Below are 21,975 nucleotides of genomic sequence, written 5' to 3'. Positions count from 1 at the left end.
GCGAGGGAACATACACACACAAACTCCATGTAATTTGTTTGTGTAATTCATTGGTGGTAATGTTAAAAATACTCTGAAAAATGTTCGTGCTGTCAAAATTCATGAGAAAAGTTGCAATCAGCTTGGCTAATGCTTTCACCTTTAATGACTCCGCCATCAATCAGCTTTGCCAGCATAGCTTGAAATTAATAATCAACATAAACGATTTGATTTCGTTTTGATATGACAGAAAACGAAACAAAATCATTTCGTTAATTTGACGTTCTTAACGTTAATAAACGAAACAAAATGACTTTGTTTCTTTTATTAACGTTAATTATCGTAACGAAATGATATCGGTTCGTTGGTTAAGCATGCCTGACTTAAAATAAGCAGATGCGAAATATGACGCAAAGCAATTTAGAGGTAGCTACTGCTAACTCGAAGGTCAAAAACACGCTGGAATACCGATTTTTTGTACACAAAACCTGATTTTTGCACCAAACAATGTTTGATTATTAAAAACTGGTATTTTGAGCTACGCCTTCAAGTCTTTTGGGCTGCGCAAATGATTCGTATGCTACTTCTTCTCAATGTATGAAACATTTATTATATATGTTATACTTGACCTTTTTTTACCAAATTGTAAAAAAAGATGTGCTGCATGGGTCATCCTGTATACCAAAAACTTCAAGGCTTAAGAGGGACTTTGGAATATTCTGAAAATATTGTTGATTTTAACATGATGCGACCACCGTGGTGTGATGGTAGCGTGCTCCGCCTACCACACAGGATGCCCTGGACTCACACCCCGGGCAAAGCAATATCAAAATTTTAGAAATAAGGTTTTTCAATTAGAAAATATTTCTAAGCGGAGTCGCCCCTCGGCAGTGTTTGGCAAGCGCTCCGGATGTATTTCTGCAATGAAAGGCATAAAACATGTAGGTCACGTCCGGCTAATTTGTAGGGAAAATCAAGAGGAGCACGACGCAAATTGGAATAGTAGCTCGGCCTTAGACCCCTTCGGAGGTTATCGCGCCTTACATTTTTTTTTAACATGATGTTATTTCTTCCGCATCTACCTCAGCTAAATTCTGTTAAGCAAAAGCTTACTTCTAACTCCCAAAAGTATGCAATTTATTTCCTAAACACAGTTAAGTTTTTTTTAAATTTTCCAAGAAAAAAACCTAAACTGGTTGCTGCTTTTTTATTTACTTTTAAAATCCTGTGCACTTAACTTATTAGATTTATGTATGAATTTATTATGCCATTTTACCGTTGTTCATATATGTATGTGAAAAGCCCTAAAAGGATACTTCACAAGTGACAGCGACATATGTCACTCACAAAAATAACAACATCCGACTAAGCTGACTTGTTGACTTAGTTTTTTTTGAATACATTTGAAAGATTTTTCCCTTTCATTTGGAAAAATTTTGACTGATTATGGATATATGTATGTGTTTATACATTATTCATGAATGTTCTTATGATTTTAAAAATCTTGGTTGAGTAATATGCAAATAAATGTTGGAAATAATATTTGAAACAGAAGTCCCTAATTTCGAAAAAACGACAAGAATGAGATAAGAAAGTAGAAAGAAAATAATTTAAACAAGTTTCGTTATTACGTGAGTAGCTTTAACAAAAGCTTTGAACGATCAATGTCGATTTTAAGTGCAAGCTATCGCAAACCAAAGAAAAGTTCAGAGCAGGGAGGTACTCCGGAGCTTCTTACAGCTTCGGTATATTATTCGTCGGCCGCCTAAATGTTATGTGAGCGCTGCAACGTCGATTCAGCAAAGCATGTCAATTAACTTTCGATTTTTTTTCAAGCAGTAAGCATCTCGTGTGTGAATTCGATGCTCAAACATCCTCCTCCACATCTTATAATTAATATCTTATTTTTAAATTTGTACTTTATGTTATATATCTTATATCCTACATCTTATATCTTATAATAAGAGTATTATATTTTGTATCTTATATCTTACATCAGATATCTTATATCTCATATCTTATATCTTACACTTTATATCTTAAACCGAATTTCTTATATCTTATTTATCTCAACTTATATCTTATTTCTTATATCATGTATCTTATATATTTTATCTTATATCTAATGTCTTATATCTAGTATCTAATATCTTGTACCTTATATCTTATATATTTCACCTTACATCTTATATCTTAAACCAAATATCTTATATCTTTTATATATCATCTTATATTTTATAACTTCTTTTTTATATCCTGTATCTTATAGCTTATATCTTGTATTTTATATCTTATATCTTAAATCTTACATATTTATGTCAATTGGAGGAGCTCAGCTTAAAATATTTTCGGAGGCTATCGCGTCGTGCATTTATTTACATTTTATTTTCATGTCAACGGTTTCATCTAAAATTTTAAGAGTGAGGTCGGCTTCTTTTTTTTAACCTTGGGAAAGGGCTTTTCTTGATTTCAGTTCGACTAAGATCCATACGATCAAACTGGTTTATCTCGATTTAGCCAAAGTTTTTCAACATTCGTTTATGTCATTGACTTAGTACTTATGACCAACGAGTCACTTAACCCTCGAAACATTAGCTATTGAAAACTCACTATCTGTAATTTACAGAAGCATTGCAGCCCTTAACGTTTTTATGAATGAGAGTAGTCGTAGACCTCACGTATAACGCATCCTTTCCAGAAATTATGCTTAACGCTTTCCCAGGTATGGCGAATTCCGCGGGCCATGGGTTGGAGGTAAGGTTTTAGTGGTAGCCCTCGCAGTGAGCATTGAAAATCTCCATCAGTCGAGTGCATCAAGAACATACTGGTCAGGAAAGAAAATACTTCTGGATAGAAGTATATGTACAACTCAATTTGACTCGTTTGTTAAAATGCGGTGATTCTGCAGCAACTCATACTCATAATACTTCACCAAATATAGACCCAATTTAAGCACACTTAACTTAATAAAATTTAATATTTGACTTTTAAACATAATTACCAGTACAACTTCAATTGAGTATGAAACATTTTTTTCCATAATTACATTCATGCATTTTCATAGGTAGGCCATCAATAATGTAGTTGGCAATTAATTGCTTGCTCGACTCTATCCTATATAAAATCTGTTGATACATAAAAACAGAGAAACGGTACCGGCTACTTTAATGAGCCGACTGCATACAAGCACAAAGGAACTTCTCTAAGTGAATTAGAGAAAGAGTTTTTCTACTCGTTATAACTTTCCTTAAGTGCGCAGTGCTGGTTAGGTCCTTAACTACTTAGGACTGGGGTTCAGATTTTGTAGTTTTGTGATCAATCGAGAGACTACTTTCACTACGGGACAATTTCGGAATCACTTTGGGATCATTTCGCAATTGCTTTTGGAATCATTCCCTTCACTCACTTTTTATCTGTTTTCGTATACATCCCAAAATTAGTCCAAAGTAGTCCCGAAACGAATATTCCATAAATATTGCCCAAATAAATACCTAGCCGGTCGCGAAACAGTTCTGAGTTGACTCGTTAATAGTTTCCAAAGCGGTTTCGCGATAATTCCTAAAGTAACGTCGAAATAGTTTCTGATTGCTCAAAAATTTAAGCTGAAATGTGAGAAAGTATTGGATAAAAAAGGAATTGATAAAAATCTGGATGATGAGCTCAACATCGGCCGCTATTTCTTCTTCATATTGAATGTTAAATTTTCGAAAAGGGCTCAACGCATTACAAATCTAATAAACAGCGTTAAAAAGATTGGGTAAGTGAAAATGCATGCATTTTTAAATAAGCAGGAGAAACGACACTTTATTTAAAAAAAAAATTAACACATATGAAAAAACTTTAGAAAATAGATATTAACAAGTAAAGAAGGCTAAATTCGGGTGTAACCGAACATTACATACTCAATTGACAGCTATGGAGACAAAATAAGGGAAAATCACCATGTAGGAAAATGAACCTAGGGTAACCCTGGAACGTGTTTGTATGACATGTGTATCAAATTGAAGGTATTAAAGAGTATTTAAAGAGGGACTGGGCCATAATTCTATAGGTGGACCCCATTTAGGGATATCGCCATAAAGGTGGACCAGGGCTGACTCTAGAATTTTTTTGTACGATATGGGTATCAAATGAAAGGTGTTAATGAGTATTTTAAAAAGGAGTGGGCCTTAGTTCTATAGGTGGACTAGGGGTGACTCTAGAATGTGTTTGTACAATATGGGTATCAAATTAAAGGAATAAAGGGTTTTAAAAGGGAGTGGTGGTAGTTGTATATGTGAAGGCGTTTTCGAGATATCGAACAAAATGTGGACCAGGGTGACCCAGAACATCATCTGTCGGGTACCGCTATTTTATTTATATATATATGTCAATAAACCAATCCAATTACCATGTTTCATCCCTTTTTTCGTTTTGGTATAGAATTATGGCATTTTTTGTAATTTTTCGCAATTCTCGATTTGGAAAAGTGGGCGTGGTCATAGTCGGATTTACGCCGTTTTTTATACCAATACAAAGTGAATTCAGATAAGTACGTGAACTAAGTTTAGTAAAGATATATCGATTTTTGCTCAAGTTATCGTGTTAACGGCCGAGCGGAAGGACAGACGGTCGACTGTGTATGAAAACTGGGCGTGGCTTCAACCGATTTTGCCTTTTTCAGAGAAAGCAGTTATCGTCCTGGAATCTAAGCCCCTACCAAATTTCACAAGGATTAGTAAATTTTTGTTCGACTTATGGCATTTAAGGTGCCCTAGACAAATGAAATGAAAAGGGCGAAGCCACGCCCATTTTGAAATTTTCTTTTATTTTTGTAAATAAAGATCATTACTGGAGTTGAATGTTGACATAATTTACTTATATACTGTAAAGATATTATAGTTTTTGTTAAAATTTGACTTAAACAATTTTCTTTTTAAAGTGGGCGTGGTCGTTCTTCGATTTTGCTAATTTTTATTAAGCATACATATAGTAATAGTAGTAACATTCCTGCCAAATTTAATTATGATATCTTCAACGACTACCAAATTACAGCTTTCAAAACTTTTAAATTACCTTGTTTTAGAAGTGGGCGGTGCCACGCCCCTTGTCCAAAATTTTACTAATTTCTATTCTGCGTCATAAGTTCAACTCACTTACCAAGTTTCATCGCTTTATCCGTCTTTGGTAATGGGTTATCGCACCTTTTCAGTTTTTCGAAATTTTCGATACCGAAAAAGTGGGCGTGGTTTAGTACGATATTGTTCATTTTAAATAGCGATCTGATATGAGTGCCCAAGAACCTACATACCAAATTTTATCAAGATACTTCAAAATTTACTCAAGTTATCGTGTTAACGGACGGACGCACACGGCTCAATCAAATTTTTTTTGGATACTGATGATTTTGAGATATGGAATTCTATATCTATCTCGATTCCTTTATATCTGTACAACCAACCGCTATCCAATCAAAGTTAATATACTCTGTGCGCTCTGCTCAACCGAGGTTAAAACGATTTTGTGTACTTATTTGGTGACTTAAAAAATTAAATTTTAAGAAATTCTAAATTTCACTCAGTAGTTGATTTTATATTCGAAACCACTGAAATCATCCTTGCGAGGATTGTTACATAACGTATCACAAATCAAGTATACCTATCACAGCTGAAGTTCTATGATTCGGGATGAGTTAGAGCATGTAGATTTCGCTCGGATACGAACTGCCACCGTTTTGAGACTATGGTTGTGATGTTTTGAAGAGCAAAAATATGGTAGCAGATCTGTAATGGCTGACGGTTTGTGGGAGTACAGACATTTCATATGAACTTTAAGATCATCGTAGACGGTTTAGTTGGGGATACTGTCGGTTGATTTCAGGATTTAGTCGATATCACTTCGGAACTAAGTGAGGTTTGCTCTCGTTTTCAAAATCATTTCAATCATTCCAGAACTTTGCAGGTTTAGTTTTCTGAATGTTTACAGGATCTTTTGGTATAATTTTAAAACTCTTTCGGAAAATTTGGTAAATTTTTTTCAGGATTATTTCGGAACAGGCTGCTGATAATTTTGCGATCTTTTTGGGATCATTCCAAGACTGTTCCATGACGTAGTCTAGAGTAGTCTGGGATAAATTCGGAATTTTATTTCGGCGAAATTGATGGACTGCTTCAGAATTGTTTTCAGCAAAATTTCAAGTTCATTTCGGGTGTGTTTCGAAATTGCTTTTGGAAGCATTGAAGCACTATTTCAAGATCTTTTATGTATATTTGGGTATTTTTTCGGATTATTTTTTATGATTGCAGCACTGAGTCGGTGTAATAACTGGATTTTTTCGGGTGTTATTGATATCGTTTCAAAACTGTACTATTATGGGATAATATCGGAATTTTTTTCCCAGATGGTTGGATTGTTAGTTCGAGATAATTTACGGACTGTAGGGTCGTGATTATTACGAAATGTTTTTAGGGAGTATTACAAGACCATAGTGTGATAACATTTGGACTACTCCATTATCATTTTGAAATTAATTTCAGTGTAATTTCTAGATTGCTTTGACAATCTTCTACTTCGAGATCATTGCGAAGGTGCCTCGTGTTTGTTTTCGGAAATATTTCGGCAGTATTTCAAGATCATAAGGGTATTATTTTGCATATTTTTTGAATCATTGAATTTGTTGCAAGACTACGGCGATATAATTTGGATTGCTTCGGGGTCTTATTGTGATCATTTCTAATTTGGAGTATACCGGGAAAATTAAGGAATTCGTTTCCACATAATTTTAGCGTTATTACCTAATTATGTGCGAGTTGTATTCGTTAATAATAAGATATCTTTTCGATATGATTTCAAGACCGTATAGGGAACAAGTATAAATATTTGGTGAATAATTTATGAATTATTAACGGTTCATTAAATTGTTGAAACCACACATCACTATTACCCACACTTTAATTCATAATTTTAATATCCTCATGTTTCTTACGAAGAGTTTTATTTAAATGAATGCACACAAAGAGTGGAAAACAAGAAAGTAAAATATTTAAATAAATGCGAAAACAATGATGGCATGAAAATAACAAATATGAATGTGAAAAATTTAATTAAGCAAAAAAAAAAAACCAAATCTGAAATAATTTATTGGAAAATCGAAAGAGGCAAAATATTTAAAAAACCTACAAAAATCATGGAGACAAGAAATAACGTAAAAAGAAAAAAGTTAACTGGTAAGAGGAAAAATACGACAAGAAAGAGAAGTAAATCAGATGATAAAGGGAAAAAATATATTTTAAGAGCTGACATAAATTATATTGCGAAAATTCTTACACGCGTTTACATATACCCAGTAAGTAAGTCAGTAACTAGTGACGAAATGTTCCGGTTAAAAACTACACCCTTTTCATTTTTTTTTAGTTCAGGAAGGTGCAATTGAAGTTCAGAAAGTTACAACTGAAATTCAGAATTTTCAATTTAAGTTCAAAAAATTAAAACTGAGGTTCAGAACATCAAGATTGAAGTTCAGAATTTCTATTTGTAGTCCAGGAAATGTCAATTGAAGTTTAGGAAATTAAAATTGAAGTTCGTATAGAAAACCCATGCCAATATGTTTAAAAAGTTTCTTGCCATAATTATAAATTTTTGTATTTAAGTATCATAATTATTTTCATTATTTCTTTTTTTAATCCGCAATTATTGATGAAAACCCCTTAAAATCTATAAAATTCAATAGTTTAAAGCTTCAACTCCCCGCAACCCATAACGGCGCACATGAGAGACACACTTTTGCTGAAACAAATGCGCCTACTTCAAGTAATTGTAAATAATTTCAAAAGTAATACTAAAGGCTTAATTATTCTTCTGCTAGCGCTGCATATATATAAATCACTTTTCAATATCCATTTTAAACGAGAGCGAAAAAAATCAACAACTTAACGTATAAAATACTAACCGCAGCGCTGCTACTATATGCATATCAGTCGTAGTGATAGAACGATACGAGTACTGAGTGAGTAATATCGATACTTTTCCAAATAAATACTCGAGTATTTTGTACTCGATGCTTTTTTCCAAGTACTGAGTAAAGTATCGATACTTTGCTCGATACTTTTCCCCAATACTTTACCCAGTACCGATTATCTACATGTTTAAGATCAACAAAGGTCAGTTCATTAACACCATAAGTTAAGTTAGGTTAAGAAGGCGTACGTGGGTATTACCCACACTTCCATTCGGAGACAATTTTGTCCATTATGAGTGCACTCAGTAAGTGCAGGGTGGCGGCACATTCGTTTAACCTCATTACCTCCTAGTGGTCCTCAACGAACCACTTGCTTTCCCTGATGAAACCAGAAGAAGCGAGATGTCCACGTTCTCAACCTCTGCCAGGCTGTCGAATAACCGAGTGCCCAGAAATCTGAGCCATCTTCTTTAAAGCGCCGGACATCGGCAGAGAAAGTGGTAGATCGACTCCTCTTCCCCCTCATCCTGACAGCTTCTCCAGAGGGAGCTTGTTGGTATTTGCCACCGTCGGAGCATTGGTGCTATAGCACAATGACCTATGATGACACCCGTAAGTACCCTCACCGCAGATTTGTTCAGTTTGGGATGGAAGCTGGGTCCTTTCCTATCCACGCATGGCCATAAGGACTTTGAGACTTCGCAGTCAACTCATTTGGTCCATAGTAAGTCCGTTGCCCTGTTCTCATATTCCTCGATTCTCCCCAGTAGATAACTCAGCGGCGGTCAAACGGAGCTGTCCGCCTGACTTATGTCTAAATCGGAACCTTTCCTAGCCATCTCATCCGCGAGTTAATTCTCCTCGATGCCGCTGTGCCCAGGGACCCAGCAAAAGGAGACATTGAGGTGACTTCTAGAAGCCAGGGAGGCTCTACACCTCCGCACGATATCCGATTTTATCATGTTGGACTCTAATGCCCTTAAGGCGGCTTGGCTGTCAACAAAGATCGTTACGTCGGTGTCGGAGACCGCACTATCTTGAAGCAGCTTTGCTGCTCTGTATATGGCATAGACCTCGGCTTTGACACCATAACTTAAGCATAAATTTAGATCGTCGACGATACGGTAAAAGCCCTACATTTAACCTAACCCGTCTTTTTGATAAGGTGGAATGGGAGACGTTTTCTGCATATGGTGGTAAGAGTATGTATTCATTGTCTAGAGTCACTAACTCCAATAAAATTATGAAAAGCTGCTAACTCATTAAAATTTCAATACATTTCAACTTGTCATGCAGTAGAGCTTTTTATTCTACTCTGAAAGTGTACCTAGAATCTAGAGCCGTAACAAAATCCTCAAACTTCTTGCCGGCAGCACTTGGGGTAAAGAGACGCTCATTTACATCTACAAAGCAATTAGCCGTATGCTGGCATGCTATGCGTCTACGATATGTTCGCCGAGTCTAAAGGTTACTCACTGTAAGAAAATACAGGCCTGTTAAAACACAGCTCTCAGAATCTATGCGGGCTGTCTTCTTATATCCCCCAGAGCACCACCTACATAGTGAGGGGAGAGTACTCCCCATTAGGGCGAGAAATGAAGTACTGAACAAACAGTTTCTGTTGAATACCCAGAAACCTGGGCATCCCAACAGCAGACATCTAATTAAAGGACTCCGCCCCTCGGGTCTTAAGAAGTCATCTCAGCAAGCATTATGAGGACATACGGCACCTGATATTTAAGCCGTATGTAGAAGAAGAACACAAAAAGCTGCTCAGTGATATCTTCAGAAAGATGTCGGACCTTTATGCCAGGAATCCCGTTCTTAAAGCTAAAACCCTGAGCTCGAAGAATAGGAAAGCGATCTCTCTAGGGGGACGCGCTTCACTCCAGCTCAAATTTGAACTGGATACTGTTACAGGCTAAACTTTTACTTATCCAGAATCAACCCCGTCATTCATAATGTATTTGCTGCTTGCTGCGTGCAATTTGGAAACAACGCCTCTAACAACGCTTTTATGCGAACAAAAATAATATACTCTGTGAGCTCTGCTCAGCTGAGTATAAAAAATACTTGACGCGATTTGACGCGATTTACCTCCGAAGAGATTGGGACCCACTCCAATTTGCTTCGTGCTACATACAGCCTTTCATGGGAGTGATACACTCGCAGTGCTTGCCAAACCACTGTCGAGGGACGAGACTTTTTAGAGAAAAAAAATTGTATCTAAACAATCTTTTTTTTTAACGCCATAAGTCGATCGAGAATCTTTTAAATCATTTTAATATTCGAGACGTTTATCTTCAAATGTAACCCTAAAATATATTGTGACGAATATTAACATCACTATGCTGTTAGTAAATAATCACAACAACAAAAACAGAAGGCAGCCACTCTTATGTACATGTACACAATAAGGCAAGCAACACATACGTACATAGAAGGCGACGAAGAATATCTCACAAACACATATGTAGCCATCAGCTAAGAGAAGAAGTAGTCTCTCACACATATACGCATATGGCTAGAAGAAAAGCATAAACTACAAATATACATGATCGTGAAACGACTAGACCTTATAAGAATTGGCGAACGAGAAAACCGAGATTATAAAAGCAGTTGTGAAGTACAATTGTGAAGTACTACTCCCAAAGTAGACTAAATAAAGACCATAATACAAATATCAGAAATTCCCTAAATTCGTTACAATATGTAAGAGCACACAAATTCGTATATAATGTCCGGTCTCAAACTTAAACTTCCCTACTGGTTTTCCATTAAAATAAAAACATACAATCTCATTTAAAAAAAAAAGTTTCTTCACTTCTTTTAAAAACTCCGAAGTACTCACTTGGATCGAGTATACTCGATACCTAATACTGAGTATGAGTACTAGCATCGATACTTTGATACGAGTATTTTCTACAAGTACCGTTATCGATACTTTTTCTAAAAGTTCTATCACTACCCAGCCACAGTCATGCATACACATTGCCTATCAGCAGGCGCTACAATAAATGCACATTGCATATATGTAAACGAGCGTTGCCATTGTTTCTTGATAAATATGCGCAATAAATGCATTTTAATCTATGATTAACCTACCTTTTTGAAAAATCATCGTTTGCGTTTTATTCCATACATAAAAGCAGAGTTGCAGTCAGTTAGCCCACGTAGGAAAACTGTGTTGCTGTACGAGTTGCCGTTGTTGAGCGCGGTGAAGTAAGCAATAATAAAAATTTTTTTTCAGTATATTTTACTTTTGTGCTTTGCATATGTATTGTATAGAGAGTTTGAGTACACTTTGCGTTGTGAATGCCTGCAAGTACGTACAGGCCTGGGATTTCTAGATGAAAGTGGGGTTCTGTCTACGTAGTCTGTATTGTTAGCATAGAGCACTTTGCAAAGTTGATTTTTTAGTTGAGTATAGCTTATTTAACTTTCGACTTTAGAAGCGTTTAGTAGTGCTTTATAGCAATTGATTAGCTGAAAGGGAGTAGAGCTTTTTTTTTTTTGTATAATATTTACATTGCGTTTGTTTGATTATGGAATTTAAAATTTGTTTCACTTTCTTCTTTCACTTGTTCGTCATTGCAATTAATTACATTTTTTTGCAGTTCTTAATGAACCCATTTTTAACGCGCATATGTGTTTTTTAATTTTATTGATATTTATTATTAGCATTTGGTGCTTGTATTGATTTTTTTTCTTTTTTTCTTTTCAGTAATTTATATAAACTTGTTTGCACTCAAAGCTTTTATTAATTTATGTTTTTTTATTGGCAGTTGGCCTACTTTTTTCGCTCGTTTTAACGTTTTACAGCTATTTGCATTACTTCACTCTCTCTTTTTTTAATTTCTTCTTTGTTGTTGTAATTTATTATTTTTCACTTTGTGTTTTATAACTTTTTTAATTGTAATTTCTTTTGTTTACAATTTTTTTCATTTCATACACACACATATACATACACATAAAATTATTTTTACTCTATAGCATTCTAAGCCTCTAGGGTGTAACTTATTGAATTGGCCCAGATTTTGTTGTTGTAAATATTTCTCGTTTGTATGCCTGTTTATTTCGCTTACAAGTGCATTTACCGTAAGCTTTTATAAAATAAATGTTTTTAATATGCAAACCAAATAATTATTGCAAACAACTCAGCAAAAAGTTTGTAATTGTTGATCCCCTTTGTTGTTGCATAATCACGCTTTTTTTTTTCTTCGTGACTTCGTTTCACTTTTTACTGTGGAAATTAATTAAATTTGTATTTGTTTTTTTTTTACATTCCTTTATTTCAATATTAAAATTAAGCCTTGACTTTAATTTTATTTCATTTTAATTTTTAATTTTAACTAAGTCGCAAGTATTTAAGACTTAGTGCAAATGAATTTTCCTATAAGCAATTTTTGAGCTTGCTTTTATAATATGTTTTTGTTGTCGACATATCTCATTTTCTTTCCAGTCAGTTAAACTAGTTTCCTGAAATTAAATTAATAAATTATTATTACCAAGTACATCACTAAATACATTGCAAGTCAGTTTTTGTGACCGTACAAGAAGTGTGATTAGTCTAGAATGATTCTGTGATTAGTCGCAAAGGAATTCGCAATAAAAGCCCAGCTTGATCCTCTTTCTACGGTTTGGAGTGATCTCTTTGTTTTGAGCATGTTGTGTGCAACAAGTATTACATCTAAATTTGGTGAGCACCACAAACACAGCACACAACTTCGACATAAATTTACATAACACAACTAGTCCACACAGCGATCATAGCTATAGCCAACTTAAATATGCACAACCCAGCAAGTCATGGCAATACCGCCGCTATAGCTCAAAACACCAAGCTACTTAGGTAATCGTGGCAACACCGACACACATCAGCTAACTCAAACATCAATCTAACAAACACGACAAATTAAGCCAACCACCATCCTATGAGCTGGCGACATGAGACACATCAAGTATAACACGAGCGCAACAGCAAGAAAACAGTCAGTCAGCATGAAGCTGTGGTAGAAAACTGAACAAAGCCGAAGAGTGTTAGCGCTTACATGGGTTTTACACAACGCGAGATATCACCTTTTAGAGAGGACGTAAACTGATCAGTACTTTGGTGCTATTAGTTTTCTGCGCCCAGTTTACGCTCTGTACATTCGTAGGTTTTAAGCAATTTGAGACATCACCAGAGCAGACGTGAACTGTGCAGCACTTGGTTGCTAATGGTTTTTCACACTTAAGGCCACGCTTCGCCAAACCACAACATCACCAGCGCGCAGCACAGCGAAAGAGCGCTCAGAGTGGCAGTCTATAAATCGATAAATCCCCAATAGTGGCAGAGTACTTACTACGACAGAACAATAGCAGCAGAGCGCCAACTACAGCAGTATACATAGCAACAGAGTGCCAGACACTATGGCTAATACACTACGGACTCAATCAGTCTATGTGAGATCCTCATGGACCGGCCAGTTCAACCTATGGCCAATACAGCGATATAGCGCCAACAGCGACAGTCCCCGTAGCGGCAGAACGCCTGTAGCAGAGTCCAGACAGGGGTAGAGCGCCAACGACGATATTCCACACTGCGACAGAGAGCCAACAGCGGTAGAGCGTCAGCATAGCAACGATAACGCTAACAACAAAATAACAGAGCGGTAACAGTGAAGTGAAACAGCAAACTGTCAGAGCGTCACCAACGTACATCGAGACTAACCACTAAGGGACATAGGCGGACCGTTACCCAACTTGACTAACCAATGCGTAATTAAGCACACATGGCGTCGACGGAGATACCCCGTCACGGGCTTACAGAACATTAACAGGACACGGGTGGGTCGTTATCTAGCCGGCCACTCTGTTATCCAGAACAGTTACTAAGGCACTCGCGAAATGGAAGCATTTTATGAGAAATTACCCTGCAAAAATCGCGAGTACTCCATGCATGCATGTATGGAGTACTCGCTATGGACCAACCGAGTGCTCCAAATTTAACCACAATTCATACAAAAAATATGGTCCAATTAAAATCGTGATGTCCTAGGGCTGGATCATATACTCTAGCTCCGCATTACATCAGAGTAATCCATGGAGTACCCACAGTCCAATAAACATCGTGTAGTGTTGTTTACAATCGTTAAAAACGATCGGCTTACAATATATTCGTGTACAAACATGAGTTGGTCCATTGTTGCATTACAGTGGAGTATAATGGTAAGTACTCCAGTGGACCACATGACCCAGCGATTTTTGCAGGGTAATTTAATGATTGGATGTACACGGCGAGTATACCCCAGTATTATTTAAATGCATCGGGGCAGGGAACAGCTTCGTTATAATGTCCCCTGGAGCTACTAACTGCTTATGCATGCGCGCATAGTAAAAACGAGGAAAACAGCTAATAAAATAAGGAAATTTAGTATGTTATATTTCGCCATAGGAATCCTTCCTTTGATCTTGTCTAGTAATTTTTTTTAAACCTTTCATTCATAATTGGTTTTTCTTTGTGTATTGGTGTAATTTTTTTAAAAATTGAAATAATTTTTCTAAAAACCCTAAAAAGTCGAATGCTCTTATCACAAAGCTAACTCCCAGTCCCACTGCCACTGCTATTTCCACTCTCACTCCAACTCCCACTCTCACTCCTACTCCCATTTCCATTCCAAATCTTACTATGAATCCCACTCCGATTCCTACTCCTGCACCCTGTCCTAGTCCCGCTTAACTTCCTATTCCCACTTTCAGTCGTAGTCCCACATCAACTACAACTCCCTCTCTCATTCCCTCTTCCTTTCAAGTTCTTTTTCCGGTATAAAAAGCTTCTGAAAAATTAGGTTAGTAAAAGTAAAAGCACACATGTACCGAATTTCAAGGAAATCGCTCCAGAAATTAGATTTTTTGTTTCCAAATAAAAAGCTAGTCAATGAAGTACCCCTTTACCTCTCACGACAAATTATTTTAATTTGGAATGGTTCACTTTTCGGAAAGACAAGAAAGAAAGCAGACCAAATTTTCAATCCAAATCCCTTAAACACACTGACAAAATCGATCCAATTGTTAAGTATTTCAACCACAAACATTCGTACAGAAATAATAAATAAAAAATTTTTCTACTTAAATAATTTTTTTTAAGAAATGTTTTTCTCATTTTAGGTGAGTATTTTTTATTGAAAATTAATTGTGGTAATTGTTTCTTTAAATTTACAATTATAAGTTCGGCAGCGAACACAAAAAACCAGAGTCCAATTTTCTAAAATTTCGTCAGTTAAGTTCCTTTTTTATTACGATTAAAAAAAATATATAGTAATTTCGTAACAGAAACCATGCAAACCAGACTTAAAAACATTTTAAAAAATTTCGAAAATACGAAAAAGTTTTACAAAAATTTCAAAATTTTTCCATATAAAAAATAAAGCTATGACATGAATAAATCAGTTTATGAAATCTAAAATAAATTTATGAAAAAATAAAAAAATTTATAAAACAAAATTGTCAAAAATTATTGCGAATTTTGAGACACGTTCAACTTGTCCTTTTTCTGACTAAAACTGGTGGCACAATAAAACTGCATACACAAAAAAATTCACAAAGTTTTAAACTTTCGAAAATTTCGTAAACGTTTTTTCGAAAGTATTTCGAATTTTTTTCCAAATTAAAACATTTTTTTTGGAATTTTTTTGAAAAGTTTTTCGAATATTTTCGAAAATATTTTTAAGATTTTTTGCACACTTTAAGTTACAAAATTCATAGATATTTTTTTTTAAATTATGGAAATAAAAAACAAATTAAATTGGCGAAATTTGATAAGCAAAAATGTCACTGCGATCAAATATTCGAAACTTTTCCTTATAAAAAAATAAAGCTATGCTTCCGCATCGTGGAAGAAAATCTGAAACAACGAAAAAAATATGTCAAAACTCATTGCGAATTTTGAGAGACGTTTAATTTATGCTTTGTCGGAATTGATTCGGCTAAAAAATTTAAAACTCAAAAAAATCAAAACACTCTAAATGACATGTTCGGATTTTACATTTGCAATTCGGAATTTTTCGAAATATTTTCCGAACGTTTTTGAAGGAGTTTTCAGTAACAAAATTCATAGAAGTTTTTTCTTAAACTATCGAAATAAACAAAAAAGAATTTAGTTGCCGAAATTGGCAAAAAAAAAAAATTTCACTGCTATTTTCGTGTTCAGTGCTGTATGTCTAATCCCGAAGGTTCCCTTTTCTTCTGCCAATCAAATATTCGAAGTTTTTTCCTATAAAAAATAAAGCTATGCTCCCGCCTCGTGCAAGAAAATCTAAAAGACCTTTCCGAAATAAATTTGTCAGAAATCATTGCCAATTTTTAGACACGTTTAATTTGTACTTTGTTTTTCTAAAATTGATTTGGCTAAAAATTGCAAACTCAAACAAAAATCAAAACACTCTAAAAATTTGCTCCAAAGTTTTTCCGAAAATTTTTTTGTAGTTTTTCGAATTTTTGGAAAAATAATTTTGTTGTTGTTGTTGTTGTTGTTGTTGTAGCGATTAGGTTACTCCCCGAAGGCTTTGGGGAGTGTTATCGATGTGATGGTCCTTTGTCGGATACAGATCCGATACGATCCGGTAACACAGCACCATTAAGGTGCTGGCCCGACCATCTCGGGAACGATTTATATGGCCACATTAAACCTTCAGGCCATCCCTCCCTCCCCACCCTCAAGTTCCATGAGGAGCTTGGGGTCGCCAGAGCCTCGTCTGTTAGTGAAACGGGATTCGCCGCTCGAAGGTGAGGTTGACAATTGGGTTGGAGAAGCTATATATTGCGCTACACAACCCCTTGAATCCTAAAATAATTTTGTGATTTGTTTGCATACTTTTACTTACAAAGTTCATAGAAATTTGTTCTTAAATTATCGAAATAAAAAAGGAAGTATTTAATTGGCGAAATTTAATAAAAAATGGCAGTGCTTCCTTTTCCAGCTGTCGATCAAATATGTTCCAAAATTTTGTTCGAAATTTTTCGATAAGCTTTCGAAGTTTTTCGAAAACGTAAAATTTTGTTTGAAATTTTCCGACAATTTTTCGAAATTTATTTTGAAACTTTTTTCTAGTTTTTTCAAATTTTATCGTAAACGTTTTAAGAAGAGCATGAGTTAAGCGGGTATTGCCCGTATTGCTTTAAATGTATGAAAACATTTATTTGAAGCAATTTTTAATTTTATAATTTATTTTATAATTTGGGAAACATTTAAACAACGTGACATCAGGACGGCAAGGAGACAGCTGTTTCGATCATACCTTGTAAATCTCTTCAAAGCTTTTTCTCCCGGGAGCGTTTGTAACACTTCAACCATCGTAGGAGTGCGGGTTCAAATTCCACTCCCGGGAGAAAAGGCTTTGAAGAGATTCACAAGGTATAATCGAAACAGATGTCGCCTTGTCCGTCCCGATGTCACGTTGTTTTAATTTTTCCCAAATTATTAAATAATTTTTAAGATTTGTTTGGACATTTCAGTTAGAAAATTCATATTAGTTAGTTTTTCTTAAGTTATCGAAATAAAAAAGAATTCAATTGACGAAATTTAGTTTAAAAAAATTCCACTAATATTTTAATGTTCACTGCTATATATCTAGTCCCAAAGCTTCTTTTTCCTCCTGCCGATCAGATATAAAATTTTATTCGAGCTTTTTCGAAAAGTTTTTCGAAAACATAAAATTTTGTTTGAAATTTTTCGAAAACTGTTTGAAATTTTTCGAATTTATTTCCAGTTTAAAGTAAACATTTTAAGATTTCGTTGCACAATTTCAGTTACAAAACTCATATTAGTCTTTTTTTTTTAATTATCGAAATAAAAAAAAATAATTTAATTGACTAAATTTGATTCAAAAAAATACCGCTGCTATTTTGGTATCCACTCCTGTACATCCAATTGCAAAGCACAATATTACTCCTGCCTTTTAAATATACCTTAAAACTGCTTGTCATAAATCAGCGCTAAACATCACTTCACTACTACTTCTACTTGGCTGCATTTCCTTGAAATTTGAAATCAAAATTTTTATATAAAAATGTTGCGCTATTTATTCAAAATTAAAAAAAAAAACATTTTTAGCCAATTGTTTTTCTTTTTTAATTTTTGCACTTCGGTAAATTAATTAAAATCTGTATTCTACTCACATAAAAAAATCCAATATAGGTAATTTATTTGTCGACCTTTCACTGTTCACATTTTGTTAGTGTTACTTTTTGCTATTTCGCATTTAAAATATATTTTATACACTTTTATAAACTTTTATTTATTTAAATTTTTTTCTTTTGCATTAATTCGTTTTCTATCTTGACATTTGCAATTTGCATAAATAAAGCAAATTAATTGGTTTTTTCGCCGCTATACATAGATTACAAGTTTACCGAACAAACACACAATCACACACAAACAATCAGTTGCACTGGCAATGCTGCGTTTGTATTGGTAAACAAATGGGACGTCGCGTTTTTCCGTTTTGCTTTTCCTTTTTTTTTTTTTGTTTGTTTATTTACAATGTTGCCACGTAATTGAGAAGGATATTCAATTGCCGTTGTGTCTGTTTTTTTTTTTTTTAGCTTGTGTTGTTGTTAGTTTTATCTTTTTTTAGTGTGACATATAATTGCTTTTGATGTTATTTCTCCTTTTTTTCATTGCTTCGTTCACTTGAGTGTATTTTATTTTTAATTTTAAACAAATCTACATGACACACAAGTTAATATAGAGACAAAATGTCTCAATTGTGTTGTTAGTGTAGAAATGAGAAAAACTGAATTAAGCATGAAAACAAATACTAGCAGGATAGCCTAGTGGTTAAAGGCAACTGCAGTTTCACCATGTGATTCGCGGTTCGAATCCAGGTGAAACCTTTGATAACATTACAAAATTGCCTGGTGATGATTACGTTGGCGGTTTTCGAAATGGTTCCATCGCAATATGCCAGTAAATGTTTCTTTCTTTTCAGTTTCTCTTAGAAAACATAATAATTGAAATTCAATTATTATAAGCCGGTGTTAAGCTCATGAATTCTTAAATATAAGTATAAACTGAACACACCATTAAACAAACATACATAAATTTTATTTTTGTTTTATTGCTATTGATTTTTGTGATTTTCCCAGTTTTCGCACCTGAATGTAGGCTATAATAATGAAATTTTTGTGTGTTGGCTAATTAAAACCTTAATTGGTGTTAAGCTTTTTTACTATCATAAACCATTTTTTTATGCTATTAGCATAATTTTCAGAGGGCCCTGCCAAGGAGTTGATAGTTTATGTTGAACTGGCTGGTCCGGACCTCACATAGGCTGAATGCGTTCATATTATTATACCAGAATTTGTTTCACGACCAAACGCAAAAACACCAATTTGGTACCAGGTGTTATGTGTTTAGAATAACTCTATTCTCTTGGCAAATACTAGAAGTTTACTAGAGCCTACCTTAATTGCTTCCTCGAGATCTGGCAACTCTGCCGCCCCTAGGTACTGCAGCCTGGGCCGCGCGAGTGCAAGAAACGAACATAGAACATGCTCCACCGTTACATCCTGCAGCTCGCACTTCCCCGAGGAGTTGCCAGCGCAATTCATAGCTTCTCCAACCCAATTGTCAACCCTACCTACCGATATCGAAACCAGTTTTTTTTAGCACGCGAGTGTGTGGCGACCTTAAGTTCCCTATGGAAGGAGGGTGTTGGAAAACCTAAAAATTTTATGTGGTCACATCACATTGTTCCCCTGATAGTCGAGCTAGCATTTTATTTACTTTTACTAGGTCCAAAGGTCCTCCAACTTTTTAATGTAGACTTCTAAAGAAAATGTAGTTCATAGCTTCACATAAGTCGCTAGCTATATTCCTCGGCCATCATTTTTATAATTCTTGTATTAAGAGTGCTTCATTAAATCCAACAGGTGCTAGTACTTAAGAGTAAAACTTTAGTCAGGAATGGAAGTCTAAGCAAAACTAGAGGTCTCAGTGGGGAACTTGTAGTTTCAGCTGGTTTGGACCATACTGATCTACGGAACTACATTCTGTGTTAAGTCAGTCTGACAAACGGTAGGATTCGAGGTCCACTCAATGAACCGATATATCCAACTCAATTATAGGCTACTTGCTTATTGGCAAAGAAATAATCATTTTTAGCGACAGCCAAGCGGCAATCAAATGCGTTGGCTCCTCGTTGTTTTTGTTGTTGTAGCAATAAGGACACTCCCCGAAGGCTTTGGAGGTTTGCTCCTCGTCTTTCAATTATAATCTTACACTTAACTGGTGCCTGTAGCTTCAGCAAATGACCTAATGGAACCGTGTTCCAGGACATAGCACATTCCTGACAAGGAACGCTTGGGTATACCCTTTTTCACATGCGGGATATTGCTAAAAGAGTACATCTACTGTCAAGCCAGATATAGGTGGTTGCAAACCCTAGGGTTTCCGACATCTAAACAAACCTCGGCAAAATGGGATCTTGAGAGATCACGTAACCTTAGTAGGGATACAATTTCCACACTGTTAGGAGTACTAACTAGGCACTGTTTTATTATGTAATATGTGTAATGTGTGACGAAAATTATGAAACAAAGGATTACCTCATCAGCAACTTCCAGGCATTAAGGTTGCCTGGAAGCCCATTTCCTGGATTATCTACGCTGTAATATCATAACATGCCTTCAGACACTGCCCTATGTCTGCTACAGTGACAGCTACTTCTACCAAGTTGCTTAATGTTGAGGAATAGTTCCTTCAAATTAGCAACCTATTGCAAACAGTCGATAAATGAGCCTGTCTATCCGTGTACCAGTATAGTTATGTGCGACGCAGATAACTGCCCAGTAACTACGAATTGTGTTGTCCTTTTGATGTATGCAAGAATTTCTTTAGATCTGGTATCAACAAACGAGGTTACACCATGTTAGCACTGGAATCCACTAGTGAACTGTTCAGGTAAACATCGTCCCACTGTAATGAGTTTTGATCCAGATTCCTATCTAATCTTAATTAAGTCCTTCGAAACTTACTTTCATGGATTTATGCACTGCATGGACATGAGAGTGGGAAACAGTTTATCTCTTCTTGTAAGAAAGGTATGTGTTCAAGATCTGAACAATTTCATTGTTATTTAGGAAAACCAGACTAATCTGAAGTCGAAGAGACTTTAAGTTACATTAAACGACTTGAGCTTCTTGTACATTTAGAGAAGGGGGGGGGGGGGGGGGGGAGAGGCTTCAGCTTCAAGCAGAGTTTCCTCAAAGCCTACATGTACTTCTCTGCTTTTCTAGGTGGTAGTCATCTTAACATATCCTAATCTGAGGTAGACATTATAATACTTAAAATATACCCGTCCCGCAAATTTGTAGGAAAAGTCAAAGAATAACACGAGGAAATTGGAAAAGTGGCGATGAGATTTCCACATTTAACGGAACTAAGTAACGCCACAAACAATACCTTAGCAATTTTCCCACATTTCACTGGGTTTATAACAAGAGAACAACTAAAGCACTGCCAGAAATCCCCAAAGTATTGAACCGAACCGTTCTCCTCATCTATGAAAATATTAGAGTTTAATGGCTCGAAAAGCTCGGTAAGAAAAATTAAGAAAGTTCCTGGAGGTTGCCTAACACAAACATGACTTTCGAAACAAAGCATTGGCATGACAAAACAAAGAAGTAGATACGCGATGGGTTCCGCTTTCTTATTCAAGCAGAAAAGTACCACTGAATAGGAGTATGATAGGGCGGCTGAAATAAGATCCCTCTAGCTGTTGCAGGGGAAGTCCATTGGAAGGTTAACAACTTCCCAGTCCCCATACAAAGCGCTTTGAGAATGCCCCACGCCCATTGTTTTTTTGTATTCCTTAATTGAGTAATATGAATATATATCATAAAATATTATTTTTATAAATAATTTGACATATATTTAACTTATTGTGGCTATTTTATTTTGTGAGTCAAATGTGACTCCTGAACGTAGCAAAAACAATTTTGTTTACCACGTTCAATGAGTCATATGTGAACATATAGGACCATAAAAAATAATTTAGGTTTTCGAATCACAATAACGG

The 21,975-nt window shown here is 35.3% G+C and overlaps 1 long non-coding RNA gene across 2 annotated transcripts in view; it reads right to left on the bottom strand.

Annotated features, from left to right (window-relative positions):
- LOC137235662 (uncharacterized) overlaps window positions 1-21,975 on the bottom strand; it is a 245,328-nt gene that overhangs the window by 212,174 nt on the left and 11,179 nt on the right. The window contains exons 1-2 of one of the 2 annotated variants that reach the window (XR_010948014.1): window positions 18,074-19,282; window positions 11,021-12,394 (exon numbers count right to left, since the gene is read on the bottom strand). This is a non-coding gene — a long non-coding RNA (uncharacterized lncRNA). Of the gene's footprint in view, window positions 1-11,020; window positions 12,395-18,073; window positions 19,283-21,975 lie in introns of those variants that run through there. The other variant, XR_010948013.1, reaches the window with a different exon arrangement.

Source organism: Eurosta solidaginis, unplaced genomic scaffold (genome assembly GCF_040869045.1).
Source record: "Eurosta solidaginis isolate ZX-2024a unplaced genomic scaffold, ASM4086904v1 ctg00000399.1, whole genome shotgun sequence".
In the NCBI taxonomy this organism is placed as follows: Eukaryota; Metazoa; Arthropoda; class Insecta; order Diptera; family Tephritidae; genus Eurosta; species Eurosta solidaginis.
The sequence above is the reverse complement of the archived record's forward strand: the minus strand, read 5'-3'. Positions and strand labels throughout refer to the sequence as shown.